The sequence below is a fragment of the Haematobia irritans genome, chromosome 2 (assembly GCF_050003625.1).
Source record: "Haematobia irritans isolate KBUSLIRL chromosome 2, ASM5000362v1, whole genome shotgun sequence".
NCBI classification, from domain to species: Eukaryota; Metazoa; Arthropoda; class Insecta; order Diptera; family Muscidae; genus Haematobia; species Haematobia irritans.
In genome coordinates this window covers 77798947-77815517 of record NC_134398.1, presented here as the reverse complement: position 1 = coordinate 77815517, position 16571 = coordinate 77798947, and the positions used below count along the sequence as shown (strand labels likewise).

Genomic DNA, 16571 nt, shown 5'->3' with positions numbered 1-16571 from the left:
CTTCAGCAAATGGCCGGAGGTGTATGCAATTCCAAACCAAGAGGCAAAAACGATTGTGGATGTTGTCAACAAAAACTGGATATGTCGCTACGGTGTGCCGTCCGAGATTCACTCAGACCAGGGAAGAAATTTTGAATCGGCCATATTCAAAGAGATGTGTGAATCCCTTGGTATTGTTACGTTTTTATATTGAGGCGTATTTAATTACCCGATAATTAAAAAGACAGTTCTTTTCAATAACGTTAATCTACAATTTATTTGTTTAACTGATTGGTTTCACTTATTTGCTCTACGATATGTACTGTATAAACTTTAGCTTACGACTGACTTGACTGCTCCCTCCGCCAGGGGCTTATATACCGTGATTTGACGATTTCGAAAATTCTGGATAGTCTGGCCTACAACCATCTAGAACTATCTTGTTACAATTTATCTAACACCACATATTCAACTGGTTATCTTCATTGCCTACAGCCATCTGGAATATTCTATCGGCGTTATTTTACAGGTGATATGGCACACATACTTTTAGGTTTATGCTAATAATCTAGTGCATTCTACTAGATTAGGTAGATGTCGTGCAGGCATAAAACAAAAGGCGTTACTTTTACAATGAACGATTGGAAACACAAAAGATGTTTAAGAAAGTACTAGAAAATAATGAAATGACTCTAACAAGTTATGACGTAATTTTATCGTTACAATTTGAAATTTAAATTAACGTAAACTAATTTAAATAAACTTAAATCTAGAAATATCACATTCGTAACACTGCCTCCCGCTTAAGCCTGTTCGTCCCGAATAGGCACAGAACCCGTTACGTATGGAGCCAAACGTTCCAGGTGAACGACTTTCATCTTTGACCTTGGGCTGTCGTCTTTTTGAATGCGGTATACAACATTCCCACTGTGTTTGTAGTTTAGGACATAATCCTTTCTTTCGTTGCGGGTTGAATAGCAGAACCAGTTGTCCTTCACTAAAGCCCTCAGTGTTTGCTGCACGATCATATCTCGCCTTCATTCTGTTGCTAACCATTTTTATTTTGTTTCGCACTGATTCGTGAACTTTACCAAATGTGTTTGATATGTCGTTACTGGTTTCTTCCATGGCGAGCTCATTGGGTGTAGCGCCAAATATCAAATCTCCGGGCAACTTCAATTCCGTTCCGAATAGGACCTTGGCCGGTGTTCGTGACGTAGAATCATGTATGGCTGATCTATACGACAGCAAAAACTTTGGTATATGATCGTCCCAGTCTCGTTGGCCGTTATCCACCACCTTTCGAAGATGTTCTTCCAGAGTGGGATTAAACCTTTCTACCATGCCATCAGACTGCGGATGCAATGGCGTAGTCCTTGTTTTCTTGATACCAAGGGAGTCACACATCTCTTTGAATATGGCCGATTCAAAATTTCTTCCTTGGTCTGAGTGTATCTCGGTCGGCACACCGTAGCGACATATCCAGTTCTTGTCGACTACATCTACAATCGTCTTCGCCTCTTGGTTAGGAATGGCATAAACTTCTGGCCACTTGCTGAAGTAGTCCATGACCACAAGGATTTCCAGAATCACTAACTGGGAAAGGCCCTGCAACGTCCATTGCTATTCTTTCAAAAGGCGCTCCTGGCCTATACTCTTGCATAAGACCTCTACTTTTTCGTCTTGGCCCTTTCGCCTTTATGCACTTCTCACAATTTGCCACCCATTCAGCAATTGATTTCTGGCATCCAACCCAGTAGAATCGTTGCTTCACTTTCTCGGCTGTTTTGGTTATTCCTAAGTGACCTCCACTAGGTCGATTGTGGAATTCCGTCAAAACATCCTTTACCTTGGAATCTGGCACGATTATCAAGTTGCGGCTATTCTTGCCATCTTCACTTTCCCACTTACGTTGTAGGGTTCCGTTGACCAGACATAGACTGTCCCATTGAGCCCAGTATGATTTCATAAGTGGGCTTTCGGCTGCTATGTCTTTCTTACTGGGTTTCTTATCTTCTTCTTTCGCCGAAATAATTTTGCTCAAAATGAGATCTTTACGCTGTTCTGCTGGCCAGTCCACTCCAGATTCGACGTGCAACAGCCTGATATCCACGATTTCTTCCTTATGTTCAGCTTTCGAGCAGTGTTTGCACTCGACATTACAAGGTCGACGTGACAAGGCGTCCGCGTTGCCGTGTTTGCCACCTTTTCTATGCTCGATACTGAAATCATAGCTTTGGAGTCTTTCTATCCAACGTGCCAGCTGAGCTTCCGGATTCTTGAATTGAAGCAAACATCGTAGAGCTGAATGGTCAGTTCTTAGCAAGAAATTCTGTCCATACAAGTATTTGTGGTAATGCTTCACGCTTTCTATGACAGCAAGCAGCTCTCTTCTTGTTACGCAATAGTTCTTCTCGGGCTTGGATAACGTTCGGCTAAAATATCCGATGACCTTTTCTTTACCTTCAATCTGTTGAGATAGTACACCACCAATTCCGTACGCACTAGCATCTGTATCCAAAACAAAATTTTCGCCAGGAATTGGATACGCCAGAACAGGAGTTGAACATAAAAGTTCTTTTAGATGATGAAATGACTGTTCCTGTTCTTCACTCCACTGGAACTTCGTACCTTTTTGCGTTAATTTATGAAGGTTTGCGGCGATGCTGGCGAAGTTTGGTACGAAACGCCTGTAGTATGTGCATAAACCAAGGAAGCTGCGCAACTCGTGGAGATTCCGTGGACGTGGCCAATCTTTTACTGCTTGAATTTTGTCTTCATCGGTGGATATGCCCTCTGCTGTAACATGATGACCCAGGTACTTAACTTCTCGCTGGAAAAGCGAGCACTTCTTGGCGTTAAGTCGTAGGCCAGCGGCTGACAATTGCTGGATAACGTCTTTCAAGTTCTTAAGGTGCTCGTCAAATGTTTTGCCCATCACTATGATATCGTCGAGGTATATCAAGCTGGACTTCCAATGCAACCCCTATAGCACCCGCTCCATCAATCGCTCGAACGTAGCCGGAGCATTGCAGAGCCCGAATGGCATTACATTGAATTGCCAAAGACCGGGTACTTCCATCTTTCTTTTTGACCAGCACAACTGGCGGGCACCAAGGACTTGATGATGGTTCGATCACACCACTTTCCGCCATTTCCTTAACGAGCTTTTGAACCTCATCTCGTTTTGCTAGAGGGACACTTCGTGGTGCCTGTTTTATGGGTCTTTCTTCTGTGGTATTTATTTCATGCTTCACCACAGATGTTCTCCCTTGATTTTTCTTCTCAATGGCAAAGGCGGAGGCGTTTTTCCATAACAATTTCTTGGCTTTATTTTTCTCGGACGGTGATAGATGACGTGTCCAAGTTTCGACATAACCTTCCAGATGTTTCATCACTTCATTATGCTTCTTTGGAGATTTGCTTTCCAAGTTGACTATTGCTTCGGCAGGAGTACATTTGCCAATGTCCGAAAATTTTCCAATTTGCTCTTGATGGTCAGATAAATTCAAAACTCGAACTGGTATAAGTCCCTCTTCATTTGTTGTTACCAGGGCATTTGCTATCAAGATGTTGTTGTTTTTATTTTCTGCTGGTTCAACAACCCACAATTTGCCGACTTCACAATCTCCATTCATAGAAACCCATATAATTGTTTCGGAATTTGGTGGTATTGACTCTGGCTTGCTCATTGTCAAATATCTGACAGGTGTATTCTCACTGTAGCCCACGTTTACCGGTATTTCGATATCGCACCAGGTCATTACACGATGCTTCAAATCCAAGTTGAGACCAAAAGCAATCATAAAATCCGCTCCACTTATAACTTCGTCCACTATATCGGCCATAATGAATTCATAATTAACGGATTTGTTTGCAATGGTTAACTTTACAGGAACCTTTCCATATACAGTTGCGGGTTCACCTGTAGCCGTGCGTAGTCTGACTCCAATCAATGGTGTAATTTTCTCTTTTACTATGTCTGATCTAATGATAGACTTCGACGCACCCGTATCCAACGTCAATGTACGCTTGTCGCCGTTAACACACCCCGCGACAGTTAAATTGTTATTTTGCTGTTGTACTATTGCAATGGAGATTGTGGGGCCATCATATGTGGGAGCCAGCTCTTGCCCCGCTGAACTAGCTCTATTTAGTTTAAAGGTGACTCACTGGACTGTGGGTTCACCCACACATGGCTATTGTTTGATGGGGATGGCGATTTCGATCTTGATCGCTTACGACGTGCTTTACATTCCCGAGCAACATGTCCAGGCTTATCACAGTTATAGCACTTCATTCTGGATTTTGTTGTCTCCTGCTTCATTTCTTGCATTGCCTGCTTAACGGCTTCTTTCACTGAATCAATCACGGAATTCGATTCGTCATTCACAGTCTCCACCTTACGTACTTTGTGAACTTGAGGACGTGCTAGTACTCTCGCTGTCTCTTGTGCAAGGGCAAATGTTACAGTTTCCACAAATGTAGCTTTTTGTGACGCATATGTTGCACATTTTATGTCTGGGTCTCGAATGCCATTCACAAAGGTCTCAATTTTGATGCGGTCCACAAGTGAGTGACTCTCTCCTGGGTATGCCAAAAGCACCAACCGCTCAACCTCTGTTGCAAAGTCTTGTAGAGTCTCATTTGACTTCTGGACTCTTCCTCTTAATTCCATTCTGAAGATGTCTTGCTTATGTTCTCCGCCGTACTTACGTTGAAGTGCCGCTATTACTTCATTATAATTATTTCTAGAGGCAGCGGGAATGCTTTGTATTACATCAGCGGCGTTGCCCTTTAATGCCAATAGAAGTTCAATTGCTTTGTCATTGTCGTTCCATAAATTTCTAGAAGCAACCATTTCAAATTGGAATTTGAATACATCAAATGAAGTTGAGCCATCGAAAACAGGAGGTTTGGTTTTCGAGCCCTCGATAACGCGTACTGGTCCACCTTTAATTTCCAGCTCTGACATTTTTCTTTCAATGTGTAGAAACTTCTCATCATGAACCATAATTTTCTCATCCACAGAAATAATCTTCTTATCCAGCACCCCAATTTGGCTTTCGATATGGTCCACACGTTTTTCCATGCCTTCAGCAATTTGTTGAAGATTCTCATTTAGAATTCTAGAATTTTCGTCCATCTTTTTTGAATTTTCGTCGAATTTTTCTTCCAATTTTCTAGAATTCTCTTGCATTTTTAGAGAATTTTCTTCCATCATTTTGCTCAAAATATTGACCATCGATGTGTAATCAACAACATTAGAAGCTACAGATGGAGTTTCCAAGGCGCTGGCTACTACTGATTCGTCAAGATCTTCCTTATAATCGAACTCATGTGTTTCGATATCAATACTGCGCCGCTCGAACTCTTCCAGTAGTCGCTTTTGTAATTGGGCCTTGTTTCCTGTAGTCGGCTGCTCCATTTTGCTCAATTCCTTCTTCAAGTCTTCCACTCGAAGCTGATTAAACTTCATTGTAGATTTTTTTCCCGTTATTTCACTTCCGACACCAATTGTTACGTTTTTATATTGAGGCGTATTTAATTACCCGATAATTAAAAAGACAGTTCTTTTCAATAACGTTAATCTACAATTTATTTGTTTAACTGATTGGTTTCACTTATTTGCTCTACGATGTGTACTGTATAAACTTTAGCTTACGACTGACTTGACTGCGCCCTCCGCCAGGGGCTTATATACCGTGATTTGACGATTTCGAAAATTCTGGATAGTCTGGCCTACAACCATCTAGAACTATCTTGTTACAATTTATCTAACACCACATATTCATCTGGTTATCTTCATTGCCTACAGCCATCTGGAATATTCTATCGGCGTTATTTTACAGGTGATATGGCACACATACTTTTAGGCTTATGCTAATAATCTAGTGCATTCTACTAGATTAGGTAGATGTCGTGCAGGCATAAAACAAAATGCGTTACTTTTACAATGAACGATTGGAAACACAAAAGATGTTTAAGAAAGTACTAGAAAATAAAGAAATGACTCTAACAAGTTATGACGTAATTTTATCGTTACAATTTGAAATTTAAATTAACGTAAACTAATTTAAATAAACTTAAATCTAGAAATATCACATTCGTAACAGTATCAAGAAAACGAGGACTACACCATTACATCCACAATCCGATGGCATGGTAGAAAGGTTTAATCGCACTCTGGAGGAACATCTTCGAAAAGTAGTGGACAACGGCCAGAGGGACTGGGACGAGCATATACCAAAGTTTTTGCTGTCGTATAGATCTGCCATTCATGATTCCACCTCTCGAACACCGGCCAATGTTCTATTCGGAACTGAGTTGAAGTTGCCTGGAGATCTGATATTCGGCGCTAAACCTAATGAGCTCGCCATGGAAGAAAACAGAAACGACATTCCAAACACTTTCGGTGAAGTTCACGAATCAGTGCGCAACAAAATAAAGATGGTCAGCAACAGAATGAAGGCGAGATACGATCGCGCTGTAAATACTGAGGGCTTCCAAGAAGAAGAATTGGTTCTGCTATTTAACCCGCAATGAAAGAAAGGATTGTGTCCTAAACTGCAAACACAGTGGGAAGGCCCATACAAAGTCATCAAGAAGATCAATGATGTTGTATACTGGATTCAGAAGTACGACAGCCCAAGATCAAAGATGAAAGTTGTACATCTGGAACGATTGGCTCCTTACGGAACAGGTTCTGTGCCTGTTCGGGACGAACAGGCTTAAGCGGGAGGCAGTGTTACGAATTTAATAATTATAGATATAAGTTTATTTAAATTAGTTTCCGTTAATTTAAAATTACAAATTGTAACGATAAAATTTCGCTATCACTTGTTGAAATCATCTATTCATTTTCTAGTATTTTCCTGAATTTCGTTTATGTTCTTTTGTTTGCTTACCGAAATTTTAGTTCTTACTCTCTCATAGAATAGCAACCCCTTTGCTTTGTTATTCTGCATTCTCATTTCATCTCATTGTCTATTGTCATTATTGTTGTTGTGTAGTAATGCGAGCATATATCTATGTGAGTGTGTATGTGTTTGGCAGCCACCAGATGAACATCTTAATGGTCGTAGATCCTTCTAGCATTGCCTAAGAATGTTCTGGCGTTGCCAGAATATTGTAGTGCTACCAGAATGTTCTCGTATTGCCACACCGCCATATATAAAAGCGCTCGCATGCTGCTAACGAGTCAGTCTTAATTAAAGCGTCAAACGAATAACTTCAGTGTGAACGAATTGTAAAGTGTGAAGTCATAGTAAATAAATTGTAGATTGTCGTTATTTAAAAGAACTGTGTTTTAATTGTCGGGTAATTAAAAACGCCTAAATATAAAAACGTAACAATATATCAGTTGATCCTTTACGTTTTCAAAGTCCTTCATTCTGTTGGTTATCACACAGTTAAATTTCATCAAAATCAATCTACTTTTCACACCAGAAACCAATGTAACTTAAAAGTAGCTAGATGCAGATTGGAGATAACAGAGCAACGTGTTACATGTATTGGCGCTTTTGAATTAAATTGCTTGCCAAATGAAATCAAATTTGCTAATACTATATCATCCTTCAAGCAATATTTAAAGAAATACATTCAGGATAATATAAGATAATTTTACTTTTCTTTTATTACCCTTATCATAATAACATGTCATCATAACATATGGTAGTTTAATGCCAGCTTTACCTCTACTATGCCTTAAGGCGATGAGGTCACTTTAAGTGAATTAGTTATAATTTTGTAAATAAAGAAATTTTTGTAAATAAAAAAAAAAAATAATAATTTTAATGCAGTCTTATTTATTTATTTATTTTTTTTTTTTTGAAGAAAACGATTAAATTATACAAAATTCATTGAATTTTGTCTTTGGCTTTCAATTAGAAGTGGGGATATCATTTATACAAATTTTGGTTGAAAAGTATTTGCAACAATGTTAATTGTTAATTTGACTGGCATCAACATTTGTTTGAGAAATTATTGAGTAGCTATGCATTTCAATTTGAGAATAACACTTGAGAAATTATTACTAATGTGTTGAATTTTACTATTGTGGGTAATGTCTGTTTTTTGTTGAGAACGCGATTTTCTCACCAATTTCACAACTTGAATATTACCCTAATCCTTTGAAAAATTGTTGAAATTTAGCATATTTCAAACGTTTGTGTCTATTGGGTAAGACCAAAAGCAATTGGCAGAGATTTTTTTATTTTAATGGAAACATGACTGCGAATTGAATCGCGAATACAAATGGAGGAGGTATTCGCGATTCAATAACATCCCTGCCAACATTTTTTTAATTTGACGGCACTACTGAGAATCCCCACCACGTCGAAAACAATCGTATACGACACCAAAAACTCGTCGGAAAAGTGTTGTCACTATTGAGAAGTTGTACCACGCCAAGCTACTACCAAAAAGTTTCTCAGTGCAATTATTAGGTGCCTTTTTAGATCAATTTAGAACGACGCCAGTAAGAGCCCCTGCAAACTATCAGAAAAAGTGAATTGTAAGGCAATTGTAAAAGAATCATTATGGTAAAGTAAAACACGATTGTGTACATGTTTATTAATTTGATTAATTTGATTCTTATAAATATAACATTTTTCCGTTTATCTCATCACATTTAACATAACTTTTTTCATTAACAAAAGAATGATGTTGATTTACACGTAGCAAGTTATATCCCTGCCAACATTTTTTGAATTTGGGGGCGCTTCTGAGAATCCCCACTACGTCTGTCGTATACGATATCCAAAGCTCCTCGGAAAAGCGCCGTCACTATTGAGAAGTTGTACCACGCCAAGTTACTACAAAAAAGTATCGCATGAGAGCAATTATTGGGTGCCCTTCTGGATACATTTAGAAGGACGCCAATAAGAACCCCTTTAAACAATCAGAGAAAGTGTATTTTAAGATAGTTGTAAGAGAATCATTGTGGCCAAGTAAAACACGATTGTTTACATGTTTATTAATTTTATGAAACATTTATAAATTCTCATAAATATAACATTTATACGACTATCACATCACATTTAACATATTTTTATGCATTAATAAAAGATTGTTGTTGAGTTACAAGTTGCAAGTTACATGTTGTAGCGTCTATCAGCCAGTGCTTTTATTCCCAATGGAGTCAGCGTGTCTGGAAAAATATTTGAAAAACTATCACTTTATTCCATTTGGAAAGTCAAAAATTGTTCACCAATATACCTTTCACAATTTTAAGCGAAATAACTATGTTTTCAGCACTTCAATATCGTTTTTATTTAAATAAATTATAAGAAGCTAGTTGTGCTTGGCGTTTCACTAAATATAAAATGGCTCTTGTAACAATAGTGATGGCAAAATACTATCACAGTTGACGATTGTTGCTGTGTCACTTACGAGTCTGTAGTAGCGATGAGGATGAAATGGAACTTTGAAATGCTGGCAGTGTTGTTGCAGCGTTTATCAGCCGTTTGTTTATTGTCGATGGAGGCAGCGTGTCTGGAAAAATTTCTGAAAAAACAATCACTTTATTCCATTTGGAAAGTCGAAAATTGTTCACCATATACTTTTCACAATTTAAGAGTAATAACTATGTTTTCAACACTTTATTTTCGTTTTTATTTAAATAAATTATAATAAGCTAGTTGCCCTTGGCGTTTCACAAAATATAAAATGGCTCTTCTAACAGTAGTGATGGCAAAATATACAAAATACATATTGTACTTATTGATATGCTTCCCCCATCACAGTTGGCGATTGTTGTAGTGATATTTAAATACGAGTCTGCGGTAGCGATGAGGATCAAACGGATATTTGAAATGCTGGTAGGGATGTGGATGAGGTAAAAATAATTTTGCTGTCACAGAATCCGGATTTTTATCGGAAAATCATCTTGACAAATGATGCTCATTTCCACATCGGTGTATATGTCAAATTGCGAAAATCTGAGGGTCCTCTACTCTCAACGTGCGGCTGTTTAGTGTGGTTAGTGGCATTTCGGAGTTACTTGATTTTTTTTTTCGCAAATGAATTTGTTTTATGGTTGGAGCTGGTTGGTGTTGATCTGGACAACACTTACTTTTAACAGTTACGTGTCACACAAGCAACCACACCCAAAGAAAAGTAGAGATCTAAACTCAAGTTTCAAATTCTTATAAATATTTATCCTGAATTCGCACTTAAAATTTTAAGTACGCACTAAGTTTTACTCATATTAAGTACAAAGTGTGCTTATATGTGAAATTCAAGTACTTAAAGTTTGAGTTAAGCTGGTTTTGGGTTAAAACAAGAAAATTGTTACTTAATAGCCAGTGAGAGTTAGCTAATGAGACCACAAAATAGAGTTTTGTTCTCGATACTCTCATAGATTTTCAACCCCCGAAAACTGTTTTTTCTGGAAATGTTAGGGACTTGCATTTCGTTTGCTATCTTAAGTTGACTATGGCTTAAAATAAGAAAAGTTTAACTTGATATTACTTTATGAGTCATAGCAAATGAGAATATAAAATAAAGGTTTGTTCTTATTGATACTATCACAGAAAATTGAGATTTCATATTTATATCTTTACGCGTACTGATCATCGTGTGCGTGTGCTTAAAGTTTGGTTTTGAATGTTGGTGTGGGTTTCTGGTTTGCATTTGATTTGATATCTTAAGCCGACTCTGGCTTAAAATAACAACACTTTTACTTGATATTCTTTTATGAGCAAATTAGAATGCAAAATAAAGTTCTGCTCTCCTTGTTACTCTCTAAGATGTTTAACCCATAAATAACTAAGTAATAGATGACCCATCGGTGTCAAACGCAGTCTGACAGTTCCTAAAATGAGGAATAAACGAAGAAAATAGGGGGAATTACAAATTCTGTCTTAGATTCGTTTTTACAATTTTCCTATTTTATCCACATTTTGAACATTTTTGATACACCAGATGATTTATAATCAAGTTAAATATTAAAAAGTTCATATTTGAACAAAAAATTGCGACTAAAACGGCGAAAATACAAAATTTAATTTTGAGCAAATTTCCTCTTTACGAAAAACACAAAACGAAATGTCAGAAAATTTATTTGGGCTTCTTCAACATTTTCTGGTCGGAGAGCGATGGGTCATCTATATTTTAAAGAGTCTATGGTTTAACCACGAAAAACTGTTTTTTCGTATGTATGAAACATTGTGTGTGTATGTGTGTAAATATTGATTTGTTTTTTTCCTGCAAACATTTTCTCTCACTGAAGAATCTTCCTCAATTCGCCAAAAGCAACGTTTTGTTCGCGGCGAACGTTCATCTCATATTAGAATTCGATTCCCCCGTCGCCATTACTTGTGTCCGAAACGCAGATCTTCCAAAATAAGAATATTTCATTCGCTTGGAAGAAGTTTAAATAAACTGTATGGACTTTCATAAAAGATTCTCCGGTAATTCTGCCCAAGCGTACAATCGTTCGTATCAACGTCCATCTTGGATTCTTCTTATATTCTTCCGAATCTTTTTAAATTAGCTCAATTAAATCGCTTGCTGGAAGTTTGAAAGAAGTATATGGAAGTTTCTTCCGCAAATCTGCCTGAACATTCGTCTGTAATTCGAATTATATTCTTCAAATACCCAATTAAAACCTATTAAAAGACGTTCAAAAGATTCGCATGCCTGAAGTTTAAATACAATTTTGCTAGTTACAGTGAGCCAAAAAATAGTCATTCACAGTTTATTGATTTTTAAATATGCATTTAATATTCAATACATAAATTACATTTAATTCAAATAATTCCGTAACTTAAACATTAAACTGTATTTTATATTGATCTAGTATAGTAAAGACAAACTTATTATTTGACTTATTATTTAAAAGTTCATTAGGTAAAAAACTTAAAAATTAAATTGTAAAATTAATAAATTAAAATTAAAAAATAATATATATCTTATTTTTTTGCCGTTTTCCACGCGATCCTTCGTATGTGCAAAATGTTGTTGAATTACTTGGTTGATTTTTATATCCTCCAAATGGGAGAATTTTTGGTGTACTATTTCTGTTTACAACAAAAACAATTAGATTTTAAAAATAAAATACACTGAAAACCAAACTTACCTCTAATTATAGAAAGAAAGAAAAAATGTTGGATGTACCCTTTTTCCTTGGTTCCTCTCAGGTGAACTGCATCGCTAAGTCGTCTATTAACACTGTTTTTACTACTTGACGCACAAACCAGACAGGTCGGATTCTCCTAATCTAAATAGGAGACGTTTCTAGAAAATATTTATAACAATAACAATATAATAAAATATAATAAAAAACAAAGCAAGATAGAAACTTATCAAATCTCTAACGAAAAATAAAAAAAACACATCTACTCACCTTCGCTACCAGAAATGAAATGAAAATGTGATTTTTTATGAATTTATGTTTGCCGTTATCAAAAAACTAAACAATGGCGGAAATTCTTCCAAACTTCGCCTGTAGCCACTTTACAACATTTTGTTTACCATTATGAGAAGACAAGACTGTTGCCAAAGTTCTTCCAAACTTCGCTTGCACCCACTTTTTGTAATTTTGTACGCAAAGACATCATTGCTGTAGCACAAAACTTCTTCCAAACTTCGCGTGTAACCACTTTTTATAATTATTTTTATTCTTCACATAATATTCGTCGTTTTTGGATTCAGGCGAATATTTTTGTGTACTTATTGTAGAGCATTTTGCAAATATGTTCTTCTAAACTTCGCATGTACAAATCATGGCAGCTTTAAATTTCATCTTTCATTCCGGGAAAATCTTCTTCTAAACTTCGCTTTCATTTTTCATGAAACTTCATTCAAAGAACATATTCCAAACTTCGCATGTCTCCACATTTGATAAATTCGTAGATTTATCGCCTTTTTCATGCGCCTATCAAATATTCACGCAAATGTTACGCGAAAATTCGCCTCTCAGGTGCTAAGAATAATTATAAGTTATTCGCTTGTGGTATAAAGTCCCACTTGTTTCTGAAAACTTTATGAAATTATTATTCGCGGAGATGAAAGTTCTTCCGAAATACTTCAAATTGTTTGCAGGGTTGGCTTGGCTTGCATTTTGTTTGCAAATTCTTTTAGTATTATTGTGTGGTTGGACCTAAGTGACAGTGAAGTAGGCTTGTCTCCTTATACGGTGTTCTCACCAAGCATGTTTTGGGGTTTGAAATGTTTTCCCTTTATAAGCACGTCAAAATGAGTCGTTTTCGCCATACTAAAAAACAAGTTCAAAACAAAAGTTTTCCTCCAAAACACGTCAATTTTAGAATGTGAACCCACCTAATTTGGAATATACCCCGAATAACATACCCTATTCAAAATATATGTCAAAATATTGAAATAAGTTTCATAGAGAAAAAAAGAATAAACAAAGGCTTTTAAGAACATGGACTTGTGAAAATAACATAAACAATTTTTTCCCTTTGCGCTCGCAGTAATTATTTGGACATATGTAGGTTGCATATATGTGAATTTCGAGTAAATGTAAATTTCTAGTTTCCATGATAACTGTCAAACTAAAACATCTTAATCCGGTGTGAACGGTGAAATGTTTTGGAAAAACGAATGAGGAAAACGAATCGGTGGGAACATAGCATTACATGAAAGTAAGTAGAACCATAAATTATTAATTAAAAAGTGGATGCAGCATTTAAAAATAAAAGGTAAGTAAAGTTCATTATTTTTAAATTTGTCAGCAAAAGTAACGTCGGCTTGATGCAAGTAAGGCAGTGTAAAGTAGAATGTCCATAAAAAATATATGGATGGTGATAAAGAACAAACACACATGAAACATGTTTTAATCTTATAATCAATTTTTACAAATTTAAGGAACACTAATTTATACCAAGCTTTGGAAATGGAAATCCATGCGGAAATATGACAACGCGGCCCCATTAAATGTTCAACAAATGAAACATCAGAAGTCTTAGAAATTGACAATATCTTTCCCTCAGCTTTAAAGGAGTGTTTGAACAGAGCGTCGATGGATCTGAGCGACATATGAGGCAAACTTAGGCGACAAGGCCTGCAATACTTGAATTCCGCTGAGTTTCTTGCATCCTGGTCCAAATTTTCTCCAATCAACAACTGCTTGATTTGGTAAATAAAACTACGTAAATCTTAAATTAAATTATTTATGATTTATATTATTTTTCATATTTTTCTTATTAATAAAATGCATTTTGTACTTTAATCAATTACATATACTATAAATATGTATATGTAACTACTTCTTCATCTAATTGTATTATTACGTCAATTTCTTTTTATTACAAATTTATCTATCGATACAAAAAAATAATAATAAAAAGTATTTTAAACAAATTTTATAGGTACTAAGGTTTAAATTTAAACTTGAATTAAGCGCACATTAAGATTAAAACAAGTACAAATCGCACTAAAATATAACGCATATAAAATAACATCGAATACGGTTCGGGATTAAATCAAGTACAGATCGTTCTTGGATCAAGACTAGTGGGATTTTATTCACGAATAAAAAAAAATTGATCTAAGCCTTGATTCCACTTAAAACAAGTTCGTTTTGGCTCAAATTAAGCGCTAATTGGGTTTAATATAAGCTTAATATAAGTGTGAAATAAATTGAATTCCATCAAAGTATTGGAAGTTCAGTTGGATTGTTGTCCAACTGAACTTCCAATGTTGTACTTTGTTTTTCTTCTTTGGCCTTATACACGCGGATAAAACATAACAATGTTAAGACAATCTGTAATGAAACGTAAAAAAAAACAATTAGTAATTAGAGTTTGCTTTTTATGTAATTTCATCTCCTGAATTCGAAAATAGAGGTTACAAATTTTTTAATAAAGCAGTTTCTGAGATAACCTTATATTTTTATAAGGATATCTCATAAACATGACATAACAAAAATTTTATTTTGTAAACTATTTTTATTTATAGGAATTATATTGAACGATTGCATCAAAGTTGACCAATAGAATAGGTGCTTTTTGGAAAAAACCAAATCGATTCATACTAAAAGCATACATTATTCTCTTAAGACCGTGGCAATATTTAGCTAAAATAGCAACGTTGTAATGTTGTCCTGGTTTTAATACTCGCATTTAAGGCGAACTTTGCCAATAGTGATACATTCGGGTACAGTTTATTTCAGGTTCCCTTTGAATATTTAGTCCATTATGATACAGTAGTGTTAAACTTCTTTCTTGTCACTGAGTGCCACCCGATTCCATGTAGGAAGCTCAAAGACAAGGAATCTCCTTTTGTTAGCCGAGCCTGAACATAATTTCCCATTTCGATGAAAATTTTAGAGTAGCTTTGAAACACTCAGAAATTTCACCAGCATTACAAAACTTTATGGTGTTTGGTCGAAACTAAGATGGAATCCATAACCAAAGATTATAGATTTGAGGAAGATGGGAGATTGGCTTGCGTCATACCAAATGTTGCATTTACCAGATTAGTTTAATACATGTTTGTAACCTTTTAGGTGTTTTTAGTTTCCATTTTTTAAATGAAAAATTTAATTTTCTTAATGAAACAATGATAAATTTTAGGCAACAACAAAAAAAATTAAATTTTCCCCTTTATGGAAATTTATTTCGTGCTCTTAATTTCTTTTTATTTGCATTTTAATGCTATGTCAATACTTGTCGTATACGCGTTTGGTTCGAGTATTAAATTAATGTGGTACATGGTTTGATGTGCTCAGTAGCCAATCTCCCATCTTCCTCTTTTATTATCTTTGTCCATAACCGTTTGTCTGCACAGCGGGTATGAACCATTGTACGACGGTTGCTCCCATATATCAATGTATAATAGTTATTTTCCAATTTAAAAATTATTAAAACAAATTATTAAAAACAAAAGACTTTAAAAGGAATACAATATTATACAATACAATACTTACCAAATATAATAAAACATTTTGGAAAATCTATTCCAAAGCAACACAAAATAATTTTTCCATTTTCCCGGCTTTTCTCGTGTTTTCGTTTAAGTGATGCTTTGACGGCGATGGCGTTTGACATATCGACGTTGACATTTGTCAACGTTAACAATAGGTCTGTTCGCGTACTTTTCTAGCAATAAAGGTAGAATTACATACCATGCGTTCAATGCGTACAATGCGTCCGATGATTGAAGAGTTGAAATTTCTCTTTGAAATCAAAAGATCGAATAGTCTGCCGCAAACAGAAAAAAATCAACCCTTGCATCAACGCACGGATTGACGCATGGTGTGTAATTCAACCTTAACAAACAACAAATGAGGCTCATTTCCACCTCGGCGTATATGTCAAAATGCAAAAAATTAGGGTCCTCTATTCTCAATGCACGACTGCTTAGTTTGGTTAGTGGCCTTGCGGAGTTACTTGATTTTTTTCACAAATGAACTTGGAACTGGTTGGTGTTGAACTGGACAACACTAACTTTTAACAGTTACGTGTCACACAAGCAACGCTTTTACAGGAAACGTTTCCAAGCTGGACAATCATAATAAGCCACCATGATATTGCGACTTTAAAACCTTCCTGTCGGATGAAAGAATGCTATCAACCCAGCGTCGAATCACAGCCTCAACGATAGAATTCACATGAATATATTTG

At 35.8% G+C, this 16571-nt stretch overlaps 2 long non-coding RNA genes across 2 annotated transcripts; one reads left to right on the top strand and one right to left on the bottom strand.

Annotated features, from left to right (window-relative positions):
* The first annotated feature begins 13556 nt into the window (after positions 1–13556).
* Positions 13557–14176, top strand: LOC142223050 (uncharacterized). Its single transcript, XR_012718521.1, has 2 exons — positions 13557–13646; positions 13813–14176. It is a non-coding gene; the product is annotated as an uncharacterized LOC142223050 (long non-coding RNA).
* LOC142223049 (uncharacterized) lies at positions 14104–15994 on the bottom strand. Its single transcript, XR_012718520.1, has 2 exons — positions 15875–15994; positions 14104–14710 (listed from the first exon to the last, which is right to left on the bottom strand). It is a non-coding gene; the product is annotated as an uncharacterized LOC142223049 (long non-coding RNA).
* Positions 15995–16571: the final 577 nt, after the last annotated feature.